The sequence below is a fragment of the Mirounga angustirostris genome, unplaced genomic scaffold, assembly GCF_029215605.1.
Source record: "Mirounga angustirostris isolate CCGP_5_RB_7025 unplaced genomic scaffold, mMirAng1.0.hap1 SCAF_1, whole genome shotgun sequence".
Classification (NCBI taxonomy): domain Eukaryota; kingdom Metazoa; phylum Chordata; class Mammalia; order Carnivora; family Phocidae; genus Mirounga; species Mirounga angustirostris.
The window spans coordinates 10,348,975-10,376,777 of NW_026991709.1; the positions used below are offsets into that span (position 1 = coordinate 10,348,975).

General features: G+C 43.1%; 1 long non-coding RNA gene across 1 annotated transcript in view; it reads left to right on the top strand.

Moving 5' to 3' along the window:
* The window catches only part of LOC135362076 (uncharacterized), a 41,263-nt gene extending 33,469 nt beyond the window's left edge, over positions 1 to 7,794 (top strand). Inside the window, exon 5 of the long non-coding RNA XR_010406401.1 lies at positions 7,581 to 7,794. This is a non-coding gene — a long non-coding RNA (uncharacterized LOC135362076). The remainder of the gene's footprint in view (positions 1 to 7,580) is intronic.
* Positions 7,795 to 27,803: the final 20,009 nt, after the last annotated feature.

A 27,803-nucleotide genomic window follows, 5' to 3' on the forward strand; every position in this document is an offset into this window, starting at 1 on the left:
CTGGGAGGGGGAGGAAGCCGGCGGGGAGGGGCAAGGGGGCGGGAGAAACTGCTAGATAACTTCTTGGGCAAAGCTGAACTGTTGAAGCTTTTGCTGTCAGGGAATTTGAAGAGATGGAGTCCACTACAGGATGAGTTGAAAATGGGTTTCCTTTGAGAGAGGTGAATGCCATCTCGTTAGAGATCCTATATTTAGACTCGTTTCCATGGTTGGATTGGCTCTTTTTGGAATCTTCCAAGACCTGGCTAAGAATGAGGGTCTTCTCTTGTGTTCTTTTGAACGCACGGAAGCCCATGGAGAAGATGAAATATGCAAAAGAGGCAGTTAAAGAATCATCTCCAGAGCTAGAGAATAGTATTGCATCAATGCTCATTTACTGGTTTTGATAACTGTACTGAGCTTGTGTAAGAGAATATCCTTCTCCTTAGGAAAGACACACTGAAGTGTTTAGTCAAAGGCCATCTTGTTGGCAGTGTATCTCAAATGATTCATAAGATAGAAAATGACAAAGCAAAAATGATAAAATGTAGATAATTGGGAAATCCGGTGAATGTACAAAGGAGTTTTGTAATTTTTTCTGTAAGTTACAGATAATTTCAAAATGAAAAGTTTTAATAAGAAATTTTTAATTTTTAAAAAATTTTTAATAAGAAAAGGAATGATCTCCTGAGGATGGCGTTTTCTCCCCACCCCAGTCCCTGGTACTGTATCCTCCCTTGAATCACGGGGCATGAATGCTTCCCATCTTCATAGTTAACACTAAGTCTGGCTGTCCAGTAAGAACGTCCCTAAGGCTTTATGTCACCTTTCCTTTGTTGGCTGGTAAGACCCACGGGATAGGGACTAGTTTTTGGAATCACAGAACTGAGCACAAAGAAAGCAATCAATAAACATTCTTTTTTTTTTTTTTTAATTTATTATTTTTTTGGTGATGTTCAACCAACCTTATGGAAAGGGAAAATCTCTAGGCAACATATGGTCAATAGCAACTAAATTCATGTGTGAGTGGGTGCAGCCAGGCCAGCAGCCTCCATGTCAGAGCACAGTGAAGTCACGTGTCTCTTTGTGGAGGAGGCTCACTGCTACAACCTATCCAATCTCCCTGCACCCAGAACACAGCCGTGGTTTGCACAAAGCCTAGTTCTGAATCACAGAGAGGGTGAGTGACCTGTTGATATGCAACATAAGGGGGCAGTAGAGGAGTAAGTACTCATTTTTACCAGTTGGATGCCTTTCCATGATCCTAAGCAAGACACCTTGAAGCACCTCCTCCCTCAGGATAAGAAAATTCTCAAAACTCCTTGGTTTCGGTCTACACCTTGAATTTATTTATTTTTTTTCAAATGCTAAGGAGGAGCTTAAAGCTTTAAAATCTATAATATGAATTACCTAAGACAGTCTTTGAAGTGATCTTATTGCCAGAGAATACTTCCCAAGTGCATTCACTCGGATACCCCAAGCAATAAAGAAAGGATTCTTCCTTTCTTGCCAAAACTGAGGTGGTCCAAATCAATCATCTTTGGAAATTTTTAACCTCAAAGATCTCTAAGATCTTACACTGGATATATAAACTCCAATATCAATGGCTGTCCTTTCTTTGCGGTAGAAAAATTTCATTTGGTTTAGATTTGATTTTTTTCTTTTTTTTTTTTACTAGAGAGTCCGTTCAGAGATTTCACTTTTTCTTTTTACAACTTCTTTTTTTCCTTAAAGAAGAGTGGTTTAGCTCTGCTTTAGAGCTAGGTAACTCATTGCCATTCATATCTGTACGAAATTATTATTGGTCATCTTTTTTGAAGATGGTCTGCCTCCACTCCTGGAGATTTACCACAAAGTCTTAGTCTTGTTTTTCACTAAGAAAGAGCAGTTTCTGGCCCAGAGCCCCATCTGTAGTTCCCTATCCCCATTCAGGAGATGGGAGGGCAGGGCTGCCTTTATGGTTCCCTGCCTGCACGTAGCCTCCCTATTAGAAGACAGGATGGACAGAGGGAGGGGAGGGCAGAAGGGGGGCAGGAGGACCAGGGAGCACTAAATAGCTCTTTAAGTGAGAACAATTAGTGATGTAAGTATATTCTTGAAAATGAACTGCTTTGGGGCAAGATTACTTACAAGCACCATCATCCCAGCTAAAATCTCTATAAAGACTTCGATAGTTCTGAGAAGTCATCTTCAGAGACAATACTTATTGGAATTCATAGATAGTGTTTCCTTTTGTACTCTCTGAAATTAGCTAATGTTCTGGTCACTCCAGAGCCTTTAAAAATGGTCCCAGTCCCGAGGGCTTTATAGAGGGGAAGTCTGGTGGTGCTCAAGCTGCAATTGTGTGCTTACTCGGGATTATTTATTTTCAGTTGGCAGCCATCAGAATCAGAATCTTTTCTTTTTTTTCCCCCTAAACCGAACATAACAATAGCTTTTCCTTCATTTTCAGCAAATAGCAATGCTTTCAATAGAACAGAAGTATTTGCACTTACAAGGCGATGTTTTAGTGCTGATTTTAAAATATGCAATTCAACTTTGGAAAAAGAGCAATTTTTTCCCATCTGATTTATTTAACTTACAAAATTTCATATTAATGAGGCTGGGGGGTTAGAAAGATGGCTGGTACTTTCTAGTCGCATACTGATAGAGCAGTCATGGAAGTATTGTTGATATTCCTTGTACTTCTTTACAGAGAGGAAATAGATCTTCTAGCCCAAGGAAAAAGAAATTGAGATGGACAGGTTCCTGGGTTTTGAGAAAAAATAATTTTTTGCTGACATACTGACACTTGCAGCTTTTACGTAGTTTTGCCCTTTTATTTTTATTTTATTTGAATTGGGACGCCTGGGCGGCTTGGTTGGTTAAGCATCTGCCCACCTCCCTTCTGGTGACCATCAGTTCTCTACAGTTAAAAGTCTTTTTCTTAGCTTGTCTCTCTCTCTCTCTTTTTTTCTTTTGCTGCTTTGTTTTGTTTCTTTCCTTTGTTTTGTTTCTTAATCAAAGCATTTCTAAAGTGCTTTTTTAAACCCTTCCAAGTCATTAATATTATATTTTTGAATATTACTATATTAATTTCATTTTTAATTATTATAGAATTCATATTTAATTCATTCTTCAATACTTTATTATAAATTGACTGGCAGATGAAAAGGGCATGTGGATACCTGCTTACAGTATTGCATTTTCCAAAATAAGTCTTGGCTCCATGTAGACAAAACTCTGCCAGTTCTTAAACCCATCACTATGGGCATCCCTGAGGCATGGAATACTCTCCAGGTTGCTGTCAGGGGCCCACACGAGAGCCAAGGGGAGTGGGGTCAATCTCAGCCAATGCGCTTGGTCTGAGAGTGGGCAAAAGGTGGTTTCCAAAGGAAGCTATGTGCATTATAACAGCAACAGGGTAATGAATGCCGCTATGGATTGAAATTTGGTCTCCGTCTAAAATTCATATGTGGAGGCCCTAATCCCCAGTGTGATGGCATTAGGAGGAGAGCCTTTGGGAGGTGATTAGGTCATGAGGATGGAGCCCTCATAAATGAGCTAGTAACCTTATAAGAAGAGACACAAGGGAGATAATGTCTCTCCCCACCATGTGAGGACACAGCAAAAACGTAGACCTCTGCAAAGCAGGAAGAGGGAATCTGTTGGCACCTTGATGGACTTCACAGCCTTCAGAACTGTGAGAAAGAAATGTTGCCTAAGTCCCCCAACCTAATGCTTGTAAGGCAGCCTGAGCAGATGGAGTCAGGTGCTGGGTAGGCAAAGCCAACAGAGGCCCACTTGGTCAGGAAAAGTTTTGTCACCATTGACCTAATATTTGCTGACCACCAAATAAATGCACATGTTTTAAAAATATATTTGGGCATTTCTCATGAGTGCACTTTGGAGTATCGATGACATTTTCCCTTTACTGAACTAGAAACCCAAAGTCGAAAGGACTTGTTTGAGCCAAACTGAATCTCCAGCCAAAACAAGACAGGTTTTGTGAGGTCGCTTTGGGTTCTCTGTCTCCAGGAATCGCACGCTTCCTTGGAGTTCTGAGTCTTGAGAAATTCCACACCTCACCTTATTCAGCCATTATTGCTTCTTGTCTGAGATCTCGCCCTGCTTACCAAAAAAGTTCCTTTAGAAAGGAAACCGTGTATTGAGTTTCTTTATTCTCCATTACGCACGGCTTGGCATGCAAAAGACACCAAGTAAATTCTTAGTTACATAATTTTTGGAAATTGGAAAAACATTCTCAAATATGCTAGTGAAAGTTACATTGTAAGAGATGGGATTGTACTATTTTCTCACACATCACAAAGTAGCTCATATGGATGTTCTAAGACCAGCAAGTCTTCCGGTGACTAAATGAAAGGTTTTCCTATTTTTATTTGATACCAGGTATATTAAAGGTCTCATTTCAACAAATACTGTACTGAGCTTTGAGTATAAGTTTTATGAATGACTTTGGAAGTTGGGTAAGGAGACAGGAGCACCTTCCAGAGGAAGATGTTAGCAACCCCCCCCTCCCCCAGCTCCCACAGGGACGAGTCGATGCCTGAAGACATGGCTAGTCTCAGCATCTCATCAAGATCCTCCATAATACAGTTTTTGAGTGCCTACCGTATAATGATCTTATAAAGAGGGATAAAGCCGTGACTAAGAAGTTTACAATCAAAGTAGAAAAGGGACTAGCAAAGAAGCTCTGATTTTTCCCCAAGTAAGTGAAGAATAAAACATGTGCCCCCAGAGGGAAGACCCAGCTCAACAGAAAAACAAACAAACAAACAAACCAGCTCTTCAAAACCAGGTTATAGCACCCTCCTAAAGGAACAGCAGGGCCCTTTTGCTCTGGCAAAAACCCAAAAACTCAGTCCTCCTCCAGGCAGGAATAGCTCGGTTGACTTCTTGCTACTGTATTATGATCAGGCCCTGGTTAAGGGTCTAGAGACCCTTGATTTTCAAAGAGGACTTGTTATTGTAGATGCCAGTTGACCGAGGGCACTCACAGCAGCCCGGGGGCACACAGGAGGCTGTTCCGGAGTTGGATTGATTTCCTAGCACTGCTGTAATTAAGTCCCACAGACTGGGTAATGAAAGTAACTGCAATCTAATTGTCCCACAGTCTGGAGGCTGGAAGTCCAAGATCAAGGTGTTGGTGGGATTGACTCCTTCCGAGGCTGTGAGGACGAGTCCGTTCCATGCCTCTCCCCTAGGTTCTGATGATTTGCTGTCAGTCTTTGGCATTCCTTTGGTTTGTAGACATGTCATTTCAGTCTCTCGTGTTCTTCCCGTGGGCATGTTTGTGTCTAAATTTTCCCACTTCATAAGGACCTCGGGTCATATTAGATTAGGGCCCACCCTCTTCTAGTATGACCCCATCTTAACTGATTGCATCTGCAGTGACCTTATTTCCAAATAAGGGCACACTCTGAGGTCCTGAGGGGTTAGGACCTCAACATTTGCATTTTGGGGAACACAAGTCAACCCATGACAAAGAAAAAAAACCCCATATTTTGCCATTACCATGCCCCCTACCACAGGTGAGATTTCATAGTGCTCTGGTCCTTAGTCCTCTGCTAATCCTGCTCTGCCAGGCATTTCCGAGTTGAGTGGTGATGTTCTCAGATACACCAGTCACCTGCTGCTTGCTCCGTGCTCTCAGGAACATGCCTGCCACTTGCCCTGGGTACGGCTAAGTCTTTTAGGCACCGGCATCTGTGCCATGGGACCCTCAGCCCGTGACCACGTGGCTTGCTGGTGCCCCTGCAGCAGCAATGGGTCTTGTGGTGTCAAAGTTACTCTGCCTTCTGGAGCCCTCTCCACCCCAGAGGCCTCCGGAAGCACAGAGAAGCTCTGTCCCTCTTGGCTCTTACATGTCACATGTTATTAGAGGCTTACTGGAGTGAGAGAGCCTGTCCACGGATTGTGTCACAGGTGTTAGTGAAAGCAGTGTGCTCTGCTCAGACTCATGCCTCGGGCCCCGGGTCCAGCCAGCCTTGTCTTGTGTTCAACTAGCACATGCTCTTTTCCAGAATGTTCCCAGGCCTTGCATACAAATCACCTTTAGACAGCAGGTCCCGATTGTGCCAGATACCCTGAGACAAGTCTGAGCACTGCAGGCTTCATCACTAAGGTGATGAAACTTGTCCTCAGAGCAGCCTCCTTCTGTGTTCACCCTGCACCTTTATGCTCCTCGTTCTGGACAGAATGGACAATTAAGTTGATCTGATCCTCTTCTTCAGAGGAACCAAATACACTGATTAGTGCTATAATCTGCTGGGGAGTGGTGGGTATTTGCCCTTTAGAGGAAGACAAGGCAGTGAAGAGCAGACGTGAATCTCTAATGGAGGGCTTTTGATGCCATGGCCGTCCTAGTGGGGAGAGTGTGTGTGCTCATGTACGTGTGTGTGTTTGCAAGTATGTGTGCAAATGCGTACATGCGTGTGCACACGTGTGTGTGTCATGTGTACAGAGTATTGTCTTGGGACTTTTCCTCAATTTCTTAGCCTTAGACTGGGCTTCTAGTCTTCTGGACCCATTTAGTGTAGTTGTTTTCCTATATTTTTAGCCAGTGAGCCCTTCCTTCAGATGTGAGTGGACAGCCCGACATGAGCCCAGGCTCGAAGTATCCAGTTTTCAATTCTGGATTCTCCATTAATCAGCTATTTGAGCAAGGCCAGCTTATCTGTACCCCAGTTTCCTTATCTTCAAGAAGGGGAAAACATTGTGCTTAACTAAAGGCATTATTCTAAAAGCAAGTGGGTTAGTGCATGTAATGTTTTGGACACTAGAGCTTCTGGTTGGAGGGTAGGCGAGGGGTGAGGCCCAGCTCTTCAGATGGGTTCCCTTCCTCCTTCAGAGATGCCCTCGAGTCCTCCTCTAGAAACCCCACAGACTCAACAACGTCTAGTCTGGAAGCTAACAAGCAGTGAGTGACTAATTCTATAACTGCTTCCAGCCAATAAAAAAAATGTAGCAAGTATTCTCCATAATAATCTATTTTGAAAGGAGGAACAACGATGGAATGTCCAACTTCAGTTGGGTAATTACATGCATTTTTGTGACTGAGGAAGCTTGAGAAAATTAATGCAAACTCTTTTTTCTTGTTTGATTTCACATCGATCAAAGGATGTCTGAAGAAAATACCAACCTTTCAATTTCTAGCAGGTGGACAGTGGGGTGTGGTAGCCTCTGGTTGTCATGCTTTGGGGGTGGCAGAATTCCCTGGAGGGCTTGTCAAAGCCCAGATGGTTGGACCCTGCCCCCAGAATTCCTGAATCAGTAGGTCTGGGGTGGGGCCTGTAATTCTCACAAGTTCCTGGAGATGAAGATGCTGTTGGCTTAGGGGCCTTCCTCGGAGAACCACGGCTATTTGCACCGTTGCCCTTTCCAAAGAAAGTTTTGTCCAAGTTCCCCCGGAGCCTGGGTGAAGGAGTGGTTGGGTGTTCATGCATGAAACATAGGCATGCCGAGTTTTGACCGATTCAGAGGGACTCTGAGATCTCAGGTAAGAGGTAAAGTCTTTTTTTTTTTTTTTTTTAAATAAGCATTTAGATAACACATGTATGCAAGAATCAGGAAATTTCCTTTTTTTTTTTTTCCTCTTTTAGGCCAGCCTGTTGACCTTTCCTTGACTGGCATTATTATCTTCTTCACTATCAAGACCAAAAATTCAGTTACCAGGAGGCCAAGCAGCATGAAACACTTGTGCAGAACGATGTGACTCAGAGAGATGCCATTTGAGTAGCTGCTTTCCTTAGATGCTCCTTTGTTCCTTCCGAGATTAAATGTAGAGATATGGATATTGACATCACACAAGCCTAGGATTTAACCAATTAATGAACACTTCAAATAAAGAAAATAACATCTTTTCTTTCTTTCTTTCTTTTCTTTTTTGAGCATGGCTAAGAGCTATTTGGTGGGGAGGAAAAACACCTCAACAGCAAAATGTTATTTTGCATTATAGAACAGCACTGTTTATCAAGCAAGCCCAGGAGACAGTTAGAGGGAGGATTGCAAGCTGAGGTGGCATTCCCCTTTGCAAAACTGTCTTTACCTCACTTGACAGACGTTTCAGATAGATGTGAGGAGATGAACATGTGGGCAAGATGAAACCGAGGTAGCATCACTCCTCAACGCATAAAGATGGTTTGATAAAAAAGAAAGGACAAACAGGGAAGGTGACCTGGCACACACCGCATCACAGAGACGCCTGGAAGGATGACAGAGCTCCTGGTGAGGCTAGTTTATTTATTTGGTGAAGCTCAGAGGTTAGGATTACAGCTCAGATTGGATCCCGGCATCATTAGGAGCCAAGGTGGAATAGAAGGGACCCACGGGGCAATCGGTAGAACAATTGGAGTGGGGAGATGGGCATAGAGATGCTGCAGGGAAGATGTGCTGGGCCCCAGTATGAACTGCCCTGTTGTCAGGGCTGCAGGTGAGGTGTTAGGAGCCCCCCCCCCCCCCGCCCCGTGAGGGCATCTTCCGGATAAAGGAACAAGCAGAGAACGTGAGTGTGAGGGATCGACTCCGCTGAGATGCAACTTCACAAACACAAAGAAGGGGTTACAATGTAAAGAAAAGGTTGCTCATAATCACAGGCAGGCAGGGATATTTCTCTTTTCAGTAGAGATTCCCATGCCCATCTCAGACCTTCTGTATCCGATTTTGGGGACTGGGTCCCTGGAAGTTGCATTATTTACAAGCATCCCAGGGATTCTGATACAGCCCATTAGAAGGCAAGGTTTGGAAATCAAAGCGCGGGAGGAGAATTGGAATGTGTCCTGAAACATCAGAAATGATGTGTTAATATACATGTATTTATCCGTAAGGGTACTCAGCGACACATGCTGTGCTATTTTATCGTGGCCATTTATAGATGAACTCAATTTGCACAAGGATCACTTGCAAGCTCCTTGAAAATAATTTCAGTTCGGAAGACAAGTTGTGAAAATAAAAATAATACAAAGAACACACAGACACCCTTTCCTACACACCATTTTGTCCCATTTGCTTTATTACTTTGCTCTCCCCCCACATATACATGCACACACACGCACACACGTGTGCACGCATTCGTGCACATATACGCATGCTTTTTTTTCTGAACAATTTGAGGGTAAGTTACATACATTTGTGGCCCTTTCCTCCTAAATTCTTCACTGGTGCTATTTCCAAAGAACAGGGATACTGTCTTACATAATCATCATTCAGTTATCAACTTCAGTAATTTTAACATTGATAAAGTGTTTTATCTAATCTACCATCTGTGTTCCAGTTTTTCAGTTGGCCCAATAATGTCCTTTAGATCCCTCTCTTTAGCCTCCCTGTTTAATCTGAAATATTTCTGCAGTGCTTTTTTTGGTGTGTTCTAGGACATTAACCCTTTGAAGAATGTGGTTGCCCCACACCCCCATTCCTGTGATAGAATGTTTCTCATTTGGGGCTTCTCTGATGTTTCCCTGTGATTAGGATCAGATCACGCATTTCATGCTGAAATTTTGCATACAGGATGTTATGTCCTTCTCAAGGTATCATATCTGAGGACCCTCAGTGGCCATCTAGCCCCACTGGTGATGTTAATATGGGTCATTTGGTTAAGGGGTTGTTTGATATTTCTACAATTTAATTATTTTCTCTCCCTTGCAACTAACGGTCAGTGAGATGACATTTTAAGACCACACAAATATCTCATTCTTCATCAAAAGTTCTCCCTAGATTTGGCATCCATGGATGATTTTTGCTTGATTGAGTCTTTACTATGATGATTGCCAAATGCTGATTTTCTGTCCCTTATAGCCTCTCTTCATTTACCAGTCATCCTACTGTGAATAGCTCCATCCCTTCTTCCCCACATATTCACCTCCTTATCATCAGCATGTATCATGAATTTCTACTTATCAGCAGCTCACGACTCAACCTCATTATTCTGGTGTTCAAATTGTCCCAGATTTGGCCAGTGGGAACCCCCTGCAGGTGATTGTGTCCTTGCGACACGTCACCGTTATGTTTTGAGCACTTTCTTAACTTTCTAGGTCATCTTGACCCTTTCCTACCCCAGCCTTGGAATTAGATGTTTCTCTGACAATGCTTGGTTCTTTCTAGGAGATGAATCCAGAGCATGGTATTAGATGTCAAGATCAGAGCACCATGGTGCTGGTTGCTACTGAAGTGTTTGTTTCTGGTCTTTTCAGTGGACCGAGACAGGAAATACATGCATGTACATGAACATGCAAGCAGACAGACATGCAAATATACCTACATGGCACACAAACTTTAGAAATAATCAGTTCACGCCATTACCCCTGATGCTCATCTATCACCACAGAGTTGTGTCTTGCCTTCTTCCATTACATATTTGTATATTTCTTTTTCCACCATGAAAACCCGGGCTCCCATCGGCAGCTGCACATTGACACATTTGCTCAATCCTTTAATTCATCTGAAATACTTCCAGAATTTCAGAATGACACCCCAAGAAACTAACCTCTTAAAAAGCGGTAGGGATTTGTTTGCGATTCTGCTGCAATCCTCCACCTTAGCCAGAACTGAGGTTCTATAACCAGACTCTGTGCTTCCATATTATTTGGACTTCCTTCCTCCTTCCTTTTATTCCCTTCTTGTTTTCATTACCAATTTCTCACTTTCTTCTATTTCCCTCTTCATCATGGTGTGGTATTCATTTAAAATTATCTTCATTTTTTTTTTCAGTTTGCTTTTGATTTTAGTTTTTGTTTCCCTCTCCATTGGGACTGATTCTGTTTTATTTTTTGAGTATGCAGACCATCAACAGGCCTTCAGAAATAAAATAAACCAGGAGATGTACCCATAACAGATCACTGCCTCTTGTATGCCTCCTTGCTCCCACCTTCCTCCCTTTGTAAGTAACCCAATTTTATGGTTTCCTGGTTTCTCCTTCCTGTGTTTCTTTTTGTAAAAATAAGCTAGTATACATATGTTTTCCTATTTTCCCTTCTTCCGACACAATAGGTAGCAGACTATCTGTGCTCCTTCGCACTTTGCAGGAATTCACCAGACTTGTATTTTAGCCTGTTGCTACCTCTGGGACCGTGGGACCTCTGTTTAGGAATTTACATTCCTCGAATCTCAATTTCTTCACCTGCTGAATGTGAGCATTTTAAAAAGTCTCTATTTCTCCTATCTCTCTTTGCTATGAAATAAATGTAATTTCCCTCTTCTTATCCATTATAAATTTAGAAATGGGTCTTGAGAACAAAAAACAAAATAAGATAAAAAGCCAAACAGATACTTGGGAGAAGGGGATGGATAAAGGCAGGACTGAGATGAGCCCTTTTGTGGCACAGAGAGTGTTTCTAACACTTTCCACGTCTGGATACCCCACTCAGTTGTACCATTTTCCCCTTCACCCCCCCTCTTTGAGGTACTTATTTATTTATTAATAAAAACGGTATATATACATATAAGGTATGCAACGCGATGATTTGATGTCCATATACATGGTCAAATGACTACTATAATGCATTTCTATATAAATACTCGCTATGATGGGAAAAGATAGTGTTTGTTTTCATTTAGGCAAGCTTCTCTGCATGCTGGTGTGGACCAATCCGCTTCTCGCCAGAGACTGTTAGAAGCAGCCTTTGATTGGATGCTCCGCTCTTCCCTCGGCTCCGAGCATTGCTACAGCTGCTGTAGCAATTAGGACGTGTTGTGTGCAGAGACTAGAGTGTTGACTGAACCAATTAAAAGATCAATTAACGCAGCGCAAGTGCATAGAGAAGTAGTTTTCCATGACACGGAGCAGATTTGCCTCAGCACATGGAGCTACAAGTAAATCCAACATCCAGGAATATGGAGTCTTTGTTCTTAACTTTTTCTTTTAACGTGTTCTGTATATTCCAAACATTCAACAGAAGCTAGGGGTTAATGGGTTAATAGGACAAACTGGCTTTTATTGCAATCGTATTTTCCTGGGGAGTAATCAAATCAATTAGTAGTAACTCATAACATGTATAGAAATTAAATGATCCTAATTAAGTAAAAATTGTAAGATAACACAGAATTTATGTGAGTATTTTATTTTTGTCTCCGATAGAGTTCATGCAAGAAAAGTTTTGTCTCCTCATCCATTATTTATACATGGTTTGGATTTCTTATCGCTGTTTTTATAACTAAAAAAAAAAATCCCAGTTTTAATTTTTCTTCTTATGTTGGAATCTTGGCATATCCACAAACTACATACAAAACTTTGGGTGTAATAGATGCTGTGACATAGTTCTCACAGGCCATGAGTAAACATTGTAAACATGGACTACATTGAATTTTCAGATTTCTGAATTGCATAACTCTGGGATGGGTCTTCTCGGCAGGTGATAAATAAAAACTGACTCCGGGAGAATTTATCAAGGCATAAAGTCTTACATACCTTTATTCAGCAAGTATTTAGACAATTAGTGGATAGAAGAAGGTGATATGAGTGCAGCCAGGACATATTTCCTGCCTTTTGGTGGTTTATACTCTAGTTGGAAGGCAAGGGCCAAATATGTTACTTATGACGGTGGGTGACCAGGAGCAGAATATGCAAATGCTTGACTCTTTTCTCTGCTTCTTACAATCCTGTAAGGTCCTCAGAGAGAGAGCTGCACTAAGAAGAGAAGCAGGGGAAATCTCTGGGGGTGTGTTATGAGCTTTGGGGGTAAATTTCTCCCAGGAAGTTCTATCCATGATGAATTAAACCAGGCTGAAGAGGACCCGGGAGAAGTTCTTTTGTCTTGAGAGAGGCAGGTCATATGACCTCCTTAGGTAGCCCCTCACCTGGGTCCTGCCTCATATTCTACGTGACTCTTTTTTATCCTGGAAACCCCTACCGAATGGAAGGCGTCTCGAAATCCTTCTCACTCCCCAGCCACATGGATGGGCAAGGGAGACGATTCAGAAGGGAGTCCAAAAAGGAAGTAAAAAGGGGATTCCTGAGAGAATACTCCAGGCAGATTCTCTAGTATTTATGCTTTCCCTCTCCAAAATCTCTGCCCAACCACTGTGACCCAATAACATACTTGGCATAGGATGATTCTTGTGTTTCTTCTTGTGGATGTGAAGGCAGAAGGAGCTACAACCATCTCCCAGGGACTGGAGTGGTATTTGGCCAAGAAGAGTCTTACGTGAGAGAGTCATGATGTAAGGTAATGTTCGATGGGGTACTACTACGAAAGCAGCATTGTAGAGTATGCCCCGCATTTCTCAGTTAGGGACACCAGAATTCAGTCCATCTAATTTTATCAACATAAGCTACAAGGTAGTTGGCAGTCTGTGGAAATTTTAAGAGTTTCAGAGAACCATGCTTCCACACATGCCAAGAGAAACCCACCCACCCCCTGGGATGGTTCTAGCAGAAACCTCAGTTGTGCCATCACCTCTGCCACAGCCGACCAACAAGATTCCTGTCCCCACCCTGGATACTCCTGAGTGCTCGTGCACATGTCACCCCAGGCACGTCTGCTTGGGAGGACAGCTCACCGAGAGAAAGAACCCAAGGTGCTTGCAAGTCTGGGGAATGTAGTTTTTCGCTTCGCAGACAAAAGTGCCCTGGAAGGGATGGGAATGGGTGTGGAGTGAGCCCACTTGCATCTGCAGAAATGTTACAGTACTTCGGGGTGCCTGGGTAGCTCAGTTGGTTGACTGGCTACTTGATTTCGGCTCAGGTTGCACTCTCAGGGTCCTGGAATGGAGCCCCGTGCCCAGTTCTGTGGTCAGTGGGGAATCTGCTTGAGATTCTCCCTCTCCCTCTACCCCTCCCCCCATTCGTGAGTGCACGCTCTCTCTCTCTCTCAAATAAAGAAATCTTAAAAAAAAAAAAAAAAAGAAAGAAATGTTACAGGACTTGGTTGAAGGTGGAAATAAATGGGACTTAGTTGTTGGGTGAGACCTTGGGAGGAAGTGGGCCTTTTGTTGAATTAGGATTAGGCTGTTCAGAGGAGGGACGTGGGCAGTTCAGGCAAAAGGAAAGGAGATGACATTGAGGATGGATGTGACACTTCCTATGGGAAGTGCTCTAAAGTCCGCTGAGGCAGGCATGGATTGAAAATTCATGTCTGAGAGTCAGAATGAATGGGTGAGGCCCAACTTTTAAAAAAGTTTGGATACCAGAGGAGATTTTGGGCTTCTTCTGTGTGTGGGAAGAGTGACTAGAGGTCTATAACAGAGAGGGGCCTGCTGAGATCGGAGGAGTCTGAGGTTCTAATGTATAGGATCCCTTGAACGGATACAGCCTAGAGGCAAGGAAACCAGCCTTGGAGTCAATAATCTGGGTGGCAGGTGGTAACAGCCTGGTCTAGGGAGGCAGCAGTGAGGATACACGCCTGTGCACACACACTCACACAGAAGGCACATTGGGGTCTTTTCAAAGGAAGCAGAGGCTTGGGGAAAGGGACCAAGTTTAAGTGCCAGAGTTTGCCACTTACTAATGGCGTGACCTTCACAAGTCTCTTGATATCACTTAGTTGACTTTTGTAACGGTCAAATAAAGCCAATACTCCTTCACTTGGATAGCTATGAAGTTCTAATAGTGAACGTTTATAAGAGCACTTTGTAACCCAGGTGGAGGTACACACCGTTAGATATTGTTGGTATGAGAAGGAGAATCATGGTGAGTTGGCAACTGATAGGGAAAGAAGATGACATGAAAATGGCTCTTGGCTTTTTCCTGAGAGCAGGAGGAGAGCCAGTGAACTCCCATGGAAAAGGGACCTAGGGGATGTGGGGAGGGATAGCAGTCTGAATTTGAACATGCTTGGGGCAGATGGAAGTGAAGACAGGCAGAGGAAAGTTGCAGAATCAGGACTGAAGGTCTGGTGGGGTCCAGGTAGGATGAAACTGCAACACTATTTTTGTTCTCTGTTGTTCCAGAAAAATTAGAAGAAAGGAATATCTAGTTAATTTGCTGTGGAGGTCATTATTTTGTTTGTTTTAGGGACACTATCCATTTACATCCTGCTTTAGCTACAGTTTAGAACAGTTAAGCTCTTGATGGACTAAAATATATTATATGAAGAGCAAATCAGTGGTAGGAGACGGCTGTCCAGGTTTTTGCCTCAGACTGAGGGGGTCCCAGGCATGGGACTTTCAGGGCTGAAACTGAGACAGCCGTGGGCAGGTCAGGTTGAGATGGGTGGTCACCCCAACAGGCTGAGAAGAAACAGAAGGAGCAAGTTGGTGACTCCTGGATCATCAAATGGTTACTAAAATATACTCAGGTGGCTCATGTCAAGTAGGAAGTACAGCTAGAAGATATTGTTTAGTAAGAGAAACTCTGGAGAGTTAGAAGGTCCTGCTGTGTTCAGACAAGGGCCAGAAAAGTCTCTCCAGGGAAGAAAGAAAGCTGGCATCCTCAACACTGCAAACATAGTAGGGTTTATCCTATCAAATTAAGGAGGATACCTGGGAAAAGATGTGCAGATGATTCACATCACGCCAACGGATAAGGACGTGTGTGTACTTGAGGAATTTCAATTTTCTGTAGAGTTACTCGGAAGGAATATTTTCCCCTGTGCATTTAATGTGAGTTTACATTCACCTGGTTCAAGACAGAGCCATTTTCCCATTTTTAACAGAGACCTGGAAATAAAGAGGTAGACCCTGGCGTGGGGCAAGGCTGGCTCGGACATGATGGCCGCCTCCCTACGTGAGAGCAAAGCCCCGGGAAGCAGCAGGTCCAAGGACAATGATGTTTGCCTCCTGGACCGTCTGGTTGAAGCAGCTCTGAGAGGTTAAACCTTCTCCCACTGTACGTGTCCTTTCCTGGCCCTGAGCTTTCATGAATGGCCCAGAGCTAAAAGGGCCTCTAAGACCTGAGTGAGAGCGAGAGTCACAAGGAAGCCAAAACTGCAAGGTTATTCTCTCTCTCTCTTTTTAAATTAGGCGTGCCCTTAAACATAGTTACGTGATTGTTATGGGTTGAACTGTGTTCTGTCGAAATTCATGTGTTGCAGTCCTAACCCCCAGTGCCTCAGAACGTGACCTTATTTGAGGCCATCACAGATGTACGAAATGAAGTCCTTAGGGTGGACCCTACATCTAATATGCCTGGTGTCCTGATACGAAGGGGGAAATGTGGACACAGACCTGCAAACAGGGAGGACACCATGTGAAGCTGAAGAGCATGAAATTGATGTGCATACAAGCCAAGGAAAGCCAAGGATTGCCCAAACCACAGGCAGCTAGGAGAGAGGTCTGGAACAGATTCTCCCTCGAGGCCCTCCGCAGGAACTGCCCCTTGCTGAAATGTTGGTCTTGCACCTTCCAGCCTCCAAAACTCCAGACAATCAATTTCTGTTGTTTAAGCCACTCGCTTTGTGGTCCTTTGTTACAGCGGCCCCAGGAAACTTAATACACTGATGAAGTTTTGTTTGCACATTTTCTCACTTAAAAAAATAGAATGTCACTTTACTACTGTGTTGCTTTTTTGTTTTGTTTTGTTTTTTTACCTTCAGGTAAAGTAGAGCAAGCAATGGTTTGAGAGATTACTTCTAAACAAACTGAAAACCATCATGCAAACTAGGAACACCAGAAATGTTCTTACTGTTTGTGTTAAGTAATATTTTTCAGAAATCATGAGTGACAACCACTCACTTGTTTACAGTAGGATTTTCCAGCCTCTAGCACTCATCATTGATGAAACAAAATATTAGTTGAGGGTCTCAGAAGATTGCCAATAAAACTGCTAAAACATTCTTTTGATCTCAAGGCAGCACTGAGGACAGATTCTTCATTCTTTCTGGAAAATGCTTTGTTCTTTTGACTGCACTTAAGGAGGCAATAGAAAAGCATATAATACATCAGGCTTTCCTTCTTTGTAGAACAAAGTTAATCCAGGTCCTTATCATATGAAACTGCACAGGGATATAATCTTTTAGAAGACATAAATAATTCTCTGTAATACATTTGGAAATACTTTGATCTTTCTGTATACTTCTCCATGGCAAAACTGTAAGGCAAACTTTATTTTACGTGTTTAGAAGTTTGTTAAATAAAGGTAGAGTAGTAATATTAGTTTTAAAATTGTGTTTGAAAAAAAAAGACAGCCAAAAAGATAAAGATAATTTTCTTAGATCCTGAAAATTTCTTTTTTTTTATTCTTATGTTAATCCCCATACATTACATCATTAGTTTTAGATGAAGTGTTCCATGATTCATTGTTTGTGCACAACACCCAGTGCTCCATGCAGAATGTGCCCTCCTCAATACCCACCACCAGGCTAACCCATCGTCCCACCACCCTCCCCTCTAGAACCCTCAGTTTGTTTTTCAGAGTCCATCGTCTCTCATGGTTCATCTACCCCTCCGATTTCCCCCGCTTCATTCTTCCCCTTCCGCTACCTTCTTCTTCTTCTTCTTCTTTTTTTTTTTTCTTAACATATATTGCATTATTTGTTTCAGAGGTACAGATCTGAGATTCAACAGTCTTGCACAATTCACAGCGCTTACCAGAGCACATACCCTCCCCAGCGTCTATCACCCAGTCACCCCATCCCTCCCACCCCACCCCCCACTCCAACAACACTCAGTTTGTTTCCTGTGATTAAGAATTCCTCATATCAGTAAGATCCTGAAAATTTCTAAAATTACATGCCAGTCTGACCTTCCTATTCCAACGCATGAAAAATACATTTTTCAAGTATTTACTTTTCTTTTGTTTTATTTACTATGTTAATGGGCTTTCAAAGATTCTTTAGAAGCCCATCCTCCCTTGAAAATTTTAATATTCGTTTTCTTTTAGCATTCCTGCTGTATCTGATGTAATGGTTCTAATCTCCACCCCCGCACCGCCCCACCACTCCTGTGGTGGATAGGGCTGATAGGGATCGGTGGAAAAGAGAGAACAGTGCCGAGGAAGGTACAATCTTAGGAGGTTATACATTCATTCCATAACAAAGGTAGAAGGTTCTTTTGATAGGGGGTAGGGGCTGCTGAAGAATTTGAAAAAACAGAATGATAAAATCAGATTTGCCACTTGGAAAAACCTCTCTGGAAGCAGTGTGGGGAATGGGTGGGTGGCCTCAGGTGGGGGTATGAGTCTGGAATCAGAGAGACTTGGTCGAGAGGCCACTGAAGTCGGAAGCCATGGTGGCACAGTGGGTGGGGACAGAAGGAGGAGGCAGACAGATCCAATAAGATATAGGTAGCGTTGCCTGTGGTCACTTCAGTGCCCAAAATGGATCACTTGACCCATCCCTTTGTGGGAAAATGAAATTTAGTGGTTGATGCTATTTACTAAGCGGAAAAAAGGAAATCTGGAATCATCATTTGTTTCCGTCCCAGCTACGTTGGTGTCATTCTGAGGAACGCCGATGTTTCCATCCCAAGCATGTGCGTCTTCTTCTGAGGAATTCAGGAAATTCTAGGTCCAGAGCCTTGGTTGAGGTGAGCTCTTGCCCATTCTCAGAATTCCCTGGGTTGGTGCAAATGCCAGCTAATTTACTTTGCTCTATTTCTTTGCTGTATTTGTGCTCCAAACAACGGGGGTGGCATCTCTTCCGATTCGCTCAGGACAGGGACAGAGAGCAAGAGATGAACTCAGCCTGCATTCTCTGTGGTGTCAAGGTGGGTTGACAGGATAATTCCCGATACAGAACAGCCACGGAGACATCTGTTTAGGGGTCCTGTATTGTGAACACTTGTCCCTTTATTTTTTTATTTTATTTTTTTTAAAGATTTTATTTATTTATTTGAGAGAGAGAGAATGAGAGACAGAGAGTACATGAGAGTGGGGAGGGTCAGAGGGCGAAGCAGACTCCCCGCCGAGCAGGGAGCCCGATGCGGGACTCGATCCAGGGACTCCAGGATCATGACCTGAGCCGAAGGCAGTCGCTTAACCAACTGAGCCACCCAGGCGCCCCTGAACACTTGTCCCTTTTATAGAAGTTGAGGGAAGTGGTCTGTTACCTCTCAGAACGGGCCGCACTACCGTGGCATCGCAGGGAGCGCGATGGGGTGGGGTGCCTGACGTTAATGGCCCCCAAGAGAACCAGCCAGGATGGCTTGCGCTTTGCAGAGGCGATACCTTCTCCAAGTCCGGGGGCAGGTAAAGCCTTGCTACCAGGTGTGAGGGAATCCATTTCACACAGAAGGCCAATAGGTGGCAGAGCAATCTTTCCTACATGCCAGACTGAAAATGTATATCGAAACCACCATTCTCAGAACTCCGTTGCTAAGCTTTAGTGATAAGACATGTGAATCACTCATAACTAGACAATTTCAGGATTTTTACACACTTTATGCATGTTAATGCTAAATGTTGTGCAAAATGATTCCAGTTCATTAAGACTTTAAGCCCTAGGACAACTAGCCAAAAATATTTATAGGCACAATTTGCTTACTTGAATCTTATCTTCTGGTGGCTGTAAATTTTTTTCTCATTTTATGGGATATTCCCCCCCCCCCTTTTTTTTTGGTGTGCAGGAACGAAGGTGAAAACAAGGCTCATTGTAGGCCATTTAAAACAATTATCCTTTGTCGATTAGAAAGCAGAATATCTCTAGTGAGGGTTTGTCTATGTGATTTCAAAAAGTCAAGCCCCTAATAACAAATTTATAGACATACTAACATCTTGGAATCTGAGAAATGGAAAGATTTGCCTTTTTGAAAAATCAAATTTTCGCTCTTGAAATTAAGATACTGGCTTAGAAATCCTCTCCATTACTATACTAACTATATGCATTTTGCAAATTTTGTTTGTTAGTTTGTTTCACCCTCCTGGGTTAAAAAGTCAGTATTTAGAGCTAATTTAGGAACACCTAAGTGGGCAGATTTTAGAAACTGTCACAGATGTCTCCGTGGCTGTTCTATATCAGGAATTACCCTGTCTTTACTATAAAATGGTCTCTGGGGTTTTGTCTGCCTTGGACACACACCTGTGGGCTTCCCTTAGAATCTCATCTTTGGTTTGGGGTGCCTGGGTGGCTCAGTTGTTGGGCGTCTGCCTTCAGCTCAGGTCGTGATCTCAGGGTCCTGGGGTTGAGGCCCTCATCGGGCTCCCTGCTCCGTGGGAGGCCTGCTTCTCCCTCTCCCACTCCCCCTGCTTGTGTTCCCTCTCTCGCTGTGTCTCTCTCTGTCAAATAAATAAATAAAATCTTTAAAAAAAAAAAAAAGAATCTCATCTTTGGTTTTATTCCCTTGTAGTCACGTCTGAGCAGGGACTCGGGTGAGCTCAGTGAGGCACTGTTTCTGCCACATCATGTAAGGGGGCGCAGAAAACCTCAACCATCAAGATTAATAATATTTAATGCAATATTTTTAAAAATCAAAATTAATGCAGAAAAACCCATGATGAGCAAAATATCAAAAGTCTAAATAATAACAGGATCAGTCACAGTGCTATCCTGAGCCCTGTTCCAGCCTGAGGCAAAAGGAAACATCAGGGATACTGAATCCTGTCTTTATTGAAACAGTTGGTTATTTTGGTCATCATGATTTTTGGCACTGATTTTGACTTTTTAGAATATCGCAGTCAAAGCTTACTTACCTTGATTCCTGCGTTTTTTTGGGTGCCCCCTTGAATTTTGTATCCTGGGCTAGTGTCTCACTCTGCTCAGCCTAATCCTGAGGTTGCTGGTCATCGTGGTGTTTATAAAACGTCTAGCAGCCCCTCCTCAGGAACAGGGTTGTGGCCATAATCCGAAAGGAAAACAACACGAAACTGTAAAGTATGAGTAAGTATGTCCAGCAAATTGCTGATGTTTCCCAAGATCACTTCAATTTAAAAAAAATCTGTATTGCATTCTTAAATAATTTCCTTTGTTCCTTTTTTAAAAAATCTTCTCCCTGATTTGCCTGTGGTCCATCCACACCCTTAGCCTGCATGTTGGGTAACCCAGCTGTGTTTCGGTAAGATGCTCGGCTCTTCCTGAAAGTGTCTCCTTTCCAGTGGGTCTTCAGAGCCCAAACCACTCCGTTGCTTCGATCAGACTTCTAATTGAAGAAATTGCTACAAACTGGAACTTTTAATTTCAACCCATCTGAGTATCTAAGTAACAGTCAAATTGAACCCAAATCCCCATATGGATTCCTTTGAATGACTGCCAATACAGGGGACAGCCTGGCTTGCTAGTGACACCTTTTGCCCCAAGGGGCACCCTTTCCGCCGGAAGGTTTTGTTCTATGTTTCACTCCTGATACGCACAAAAGCAAAATCTTCTTATTCTAATAAAGCAATCCAATGGGGTTACTCTCTGCTCTATCGCCCCCTGGAAAGCAGTTATGTGGCCTGCGCTAGTTAGCTAGCTAGCTAGCCATGAACCATCTCAACACTTCGCTATGGAATTTGCTTTGAAGCTAGTGCAAGAAACATTTCTCTATGATTGGAAATAAGTGTCTTTTAAAGAGCAAAGCGAGCTTATTCATTCTCTTCTACTCCCTCTTCCTCTCTACAGGCCCATCAAAAGTGTGGCAATCTCAACCCCAGAAGAGCTAAAACTCAGGGAGTGGGGCAGGCATGAGCCACATCTCCAGGCCATCTGACCACGTGCTGCCACGGAGCTCACGGAGCTCACGCGTCGCAGGAGGACAGACGCCCTCGCGGGGAAAGGTACCCTCGCCTGCACAATCGTGCTTTTGCTTATAAACAGTGAGGAAGGAAAAGCCAGGTGTGAATACAGATCGGAAAAGTACAGGTTTGAGGTCCAGTGTCCTCAGATAGACGTGAGAGGATAAGGAGACAAAGAAACATCAGTTAGAAAAAGCACAATCCTCTGGGAACATTCTGTGAACGGGTGATTTAAGACGCGCTTGGGGCGGTGGCATCTCTGCGAATTTGTTTATGGGACCACAGAGCCATCAATGGTATTTAGGATGGGTATTTCCGAAACCAGTCAGATTTCAGAAAGATTTTAGTGAGAGCACTTCGAAGAACAAAAAGAGATTAGAATCAGACGCTCTTCCTTAAAAATTTTAATTTTACATTGAAACGCTCTGAAGAAAAGGAGGCTTTCTGCTTAGAATCAGGTTTTAGGTATTCAAATGTTATTTTTCTCTGTAATAATTCTTTCTCTGAAAATTCCAGACAGAAAATGTCATTCTTACTATGTCAATTCCCAATTAGTTTGCTATTTTTGAAAGAAATAACAGAATGTTTTTACTTTTATGATTATTTTATAGCTTGCATTTTTTTAAATTTTATTTTCCCCATCATTAAGCAATTCTGGAGAATGAGAACAAAACAAAATTGAATATTGAATAATTTATTTGAGCTGTTTTTCTTCTTCCAAACATGTTTAAACTCATGTTGGAAAAAAAATTTGGATGACTTACTTTTAAGGATGTAAATGTATATCCTGTCTTTTCCTGAATACACAAGAAAACTGGGTTAAGCCATATTTTCTTTAAAATTATTCTTGGCAAGTCTTTGGGAAAATCTGTTAGCTTGTCAAGATAAATTTTACAAGCAGTATCCCAGGTTATGGAAACCATTGCAAAATATCTGAGAGATAAAGGACCTTTGCAGAACTAGGGTTACAAATGTGTTTATGTATTTTATATATATTTCGGTACTGTGAGTACTCAAAATATTTGGATGTTGGGTAAGCTAGAGACAGCTTTCATTATTTTGTTTTATTTTTTAAGTAAGAGATACTGTAGTGAAGGAGGATTTACAATTTTAAGGGGGCACCTGGCGAAAACAAATGCTCACTTACTCTCTGAGAAGCAAATTCTTTGCTCTTCTAAGAATATTTTCTGTGGACAATTATCTAGTGTGTTGTTTTTGTTCCCAAATGTTTATTGGGTGTTATCAAAGAGGGCAAAACCTCACATTAACCAAATGAGTCAGGCACTATAATTTTGAATTTGACCATCAGGCTTTTTGTCTTTTGCTCTATCTGAATATGCGTGTGAATGAGTATGCTTTTGTTTTTTTTGTTTTTTTTTTTTCAAATTTCTATGGGTTTTCAAGTGCTCGCCTCTGATTACTCCATCTGACACACAGACACCTGCCTTCCCTCTACCCTTGACATAAGTTGAGGTTTCCAGACTTCCAGAAAGAAAGGCCATGTAAAGGAAATATGGCTCACCCACCGTGTCATTCTTTTTCATAGGATTATAACTAAAAAAGGCTTGGGGTGTCCTAAATTGAGAACATAAACCTTGGGGCCAGACAAGCCTGAATTCAAACCCCATAGCCCACTGGCTGTGTGACTACTGATAAGTTATCACCCACTCTGAGCTCTTCGCTTTTCTGTCTCATAAAGCTCCTCTGAGAAGTAACATCACGTGTGCGAATGCTAAGCTTGGTGTGAACACACTGGGGTGTCCCGTAAAGGATATTGGGTTCTGTTGGCACCATTATTGTCATTGTTACTGCTATTAGTATCGATAAATTGCAGGGTCCTGTGTAGGAGCAAGACGATGCAAGGGACTGGAGAAGCAAGCAAGAAGCCAAGGGGTTTGGGGGAGGAGCATTATGGGCACAAGAGATTAGGAAGCTAAGCAAGAACCAACTGGTTGAGCTGGTCAGGACTCCACCTGGACTGCAGCCCAAGGGAATGAAATGGACCTTGCAAGAGCAAATTCAATTCTTATTCTTATCTGACCATGGCCTGACGAGATAACCCAGTTGGCAGGCGGGGGACGATAAAAGATGCCATGTTTCATCATGCTCTGTAAAGCCCAGGGGAGCCACGTTGTAAAGTTTAAAAAGGCACAGTTGGGAGGATCCTTATGATGCAGTCCCAAGCATCTCAGCCCTCCCTGGCCCCGAGTTAGCTCTGTTCCCAGGGCCTCCCCTCTGCTGGCTTCACTAGGGCCTCTGACAGCTGGGTCAGACCCAGGTGACTGCCCCTCTCCCCCCGCCCAAAATCTTTTTCCCCTTTGCTTGGCCTTCCCCCTCCTGTGCTTGGTTTGGCTGGCGTTCTCAGTCTCCTATCTCGGTCCTGCCCTCCACTGACCATGCCATTCTGTTTGTTCTATTTGAGTCTGCTCCAAGAGCCATCGGGCTTGGGTAAAATCCTGGAAGATTCTCTGGCCTGTCTCATGAAGGCCGCTCCTCTGACCTGACCCGCTCTCCTCTTTTCAGGGTATAAAACTCTCTTCCCTTCCTATCTTTTAAATCTCAAGATGATTCATAGAATTTAGGTTGCTTTTCACCCTTCCTAACTTGCATTGACAATTGCTAGTGCCCTGATCCATGAGTCAGCAAGACTCGATACTTATTTGATGGAGAAGTTATTTTTGAATTTTTAAAATATTTTGAAATAAAAAAGATTACTTCTGAATAGAAGCATATTTTGAATTCTTTCCAATTAATTAGAACTAATTTCGAATAGAGCTGAGGTTAAGGATCTGAAAAGAATGTCCTTGGCCATAACCAAAGAAGTAGAGTGATCCAATATTCTTTTTATTTATTTATTTTTTGGTCATCTTTTTTTCCCTTTTTAAAAATTGCGATAAAATATGCATGACATACTATTTGTCATTTTAGCCATTTGTAAGTGTGTAACTCAGTGGCAAAATACATTCACAATGCCATCACTACCAACTATGCCCCCAATTTTTCATCATACCCAACACAAATTCTGCCCTCCCTTCTCCCACATCCCTCCCCCAGTCCCTGCTAACATCTATTTATTCATTGTTTTTAACCATTAAGAACCCAACTGAGCTAGCTAACCCTATGTATTCATTTCTTTTTTTTTTAAGATTTTATTTATTTACTTATTTGAGAGAGATAGTGAGCTGGGGGAGGAGCAGAGGGAGAGGGACAAGCAGACTCTGTTGAGCACAGAGCCTGACGTGGTGCTCGATCTCATGACCTTGAGATCATGACCTGAGCCAAAATCAAGAGTCGGACGCTTAACCTACTGAGCCACCCAGGCGCCCCTGCATTTGTTTTATTTTTTTTCTTTATTTAAATTCAATTTAGTTAACATATACTGTGTTACCAGTTACCAGGGTAGAATTCAGTGATTCATCAGCTGTGTACAACACCCAGTGCTCATTCCATCAAGTGCCCTGCCTAATGCCCTGCATTCATTTTTATTGCCACATAACAGATGATCACAAACAGAGTGACTTAAACACCGTAAATTTATTATCTCACGGTTTTTGCAGATAAGATCCAGGTGTGGTGTGCTGGGACTCTCTGCTCACAGCAGAGTCTCAGGCTGCAGTGAAGATGCTGGGTGTTCTCACGTGTGGCTCAGGGATCTCCTCTAAGCTCGCTGCTAGTGGAACTCATTTCTTCGTGGTGCATGACTAAGGCCCTCATTTCCTTAATACATGTTGGCTTCGGCTGCTAGGAGCTGCAGACTGTCCCCTGACATCAGGCCCTTGAAGTGATTTGTAGCATGGAAGCTGCTGCTTCCTCCAGGCCAGCAGGAACCTGTCCCTGACTTCTTCCTCAGGATCAACCAGAGAAACTTTCTCTTTTAAAGACCTCGCCTGATGATGTCAGGCTCACCCTTGATAACCCCCCTCCCTTGTGCCATATAAGAGGACACAATCCCGGGGCTGAGACCTCATTCTATTCACAGGTTATACAGGGGATGTGCACACCAAAGGAGGGTATCTTGGGGACCAAGATACAATTCTGCCACCACATCTGAAGAGAGCCAGGAGTCCAAATGCTCTATAATAGTTCTTTCTGTGCTTAATTTCTACCAAACTATTTCTGGTGTTCTGCTTTTTAAGGCTGTGTGAGTTGGAAACCGCCGGGACCTGGAACGGAAGTGCCCAGCTCTAATTCATGTGAACTTGATCAGATACTTTCACTTTCTGGGTTATTTAATCTTTGCCTGCATTCAGGGTTCCTCAGTAAGGGCTGTGGATCTCTGATATGATGGATAATCACACATTCACTCAACAAACATTCACTAAGCATCTTCCATGTGCCAGTCCCTGGGAGGGCTGTGAGTACTGCCACTTCTTCATATCTCTTCAGGAGCTTCCCTTAGTCATTTGTGTGTGTGTGCATGTGTATGTATTCATTTAATGCCTAGTGCATACCAGACATTGTTGCAGGTGCTGAGGATACATCAACTATCAGATCAGCTAAAATTCCTGCCGTCTTGGAGCTGCCATTGTCATAAAGGAAACAAAAAGTGAGCATCATACATATATAAAATCTAGAACATGACAGAGTACGGTGAACGTCCTGGATAAAGACTGTTCTGGGTAAGGCTACATGGGAACGCGGGGTGGCAAGGTGGGAGGAGGCCTGTAATTTTCAAGGGTGGTCTTTAGTAATACAGAACGTCCTAGGAATACCAGCCAGGTGATATTCTGAAGTTACCTCTTGAAAATAATCATTAACAGAGAGAGGCCTTTATCAAGCATGCGGCTACACGGAATGATGTGCAGTGTGCTGTTGAAAAGGATTCTGTGTCCGTGGCCCCGCCCACAAGGAGCGAAGGGCTCCAGTCTCCCGCACAGCAACGGCTTAATGATGAAATGTGCTGATCTTAGACATGGTGACGGCCAGCTCTCTGCAAACTTTCAAAAGGATGTGGAGTATTTTTGAGCCACCTCACACTCTCACTGGGGCCTCATCAGCTTTAGCAAAGTGCCTCGGATGGGCACAGAGCCAGGGAACAGGAGAGGGAGAGGGAGTGACTTCGAGCCGGCCTCCTCCAAACGTTTCAGGTGTTAGTACACAAAACTGTAGTTCTAGCAAGTACGTTGAGTTCTCAAGGTCACCCAGCCCCAGCCCTCTTGACTCCTCATGGAGTGCTCTTCCCACTATACCTCCAGCCACGTCCTCAAGGCCTCCTTCTACTCCCACACACTCCCAGAGTGCCCAGCAGATGCCTCTCTCTAGCCTGGAAGTGCCCAAGGGACCACACCTTAGTTGATCCTGGATTCATTTTCTAGAGTGACCATAGTGAAGTACCACAAACTGAGTAGCTTTAAGCCTCAGAAATGTATTGCCTGGAGGCTAGAAACCCAAGATTAAGGTGTCAGCAGGGTTGGTTCTTTCTGAGCTGTGAGGGAGAATCCGCTCCATGATTCTCCCAGAGTTTCTGGTGATTTGCTGGTGATTTTTGGCATTCCTTGCCCCATATCTGCCTTCATCTTCACTTAATATTCTTCCTATATGCATGTCTGTGTCCAAATTTCCCCTTTTTATAAGGACACCAGTCATATTGTATTGGGGCCCACCCTAAGACCTTGCCTTAACTAATTACACCTGCAAAGGCTCAATTTCCAAATAAAATCACATTATGACATCCTGAGGGTATTAATAAATGAATTTTGGCAGGACACAATTGAACCCATAACAGATGTTATAGCCCTAGCACATAGTTTAGAAGTGGTACTTAATACAAATATGATAAGTAAGCCAAGAGTGAACCTTGTCTCCCCCAGATTCTACCAGATTGCCATGATCTGCCCCGTTACGATCTACCTTTTTTATCTCTTAGCACCTCTCAGGCCACTGTCTATCAGCCATGGGATCTAGTCTGGGGATATGTACCAATGAGAAAGGACTAGATCCCCAGAGGTAGTTTCCAAAGGAAAGCTTGACTGGTAGACATTCTGACCATAGGAGGGAAGGCCTGCACTCAGGTGGCTATTTTAGAGGTGGTCTCTGAGATGACATAAAGTAAGGCCAGGACTTACTTATGATTCCATCTTATCCACAAATTCCAAACTCTGGTGGTCTACAAGTGGAGCATTTTGGCCAGATTTCTCCATGCACATTGTTCGAGTGATATTTCACCATAAATATTTCATAGCTGCAGGGAGATCCTAGGATGTCCATTTCAAGGCTCAGCCTAATTTTAGTACCTCCATGAAATCTTCAAGAATTTTTTCAACCAAGAAGCAAGTCTTCCTTCTCTGAATCCTTGTAGCACTTACTTACT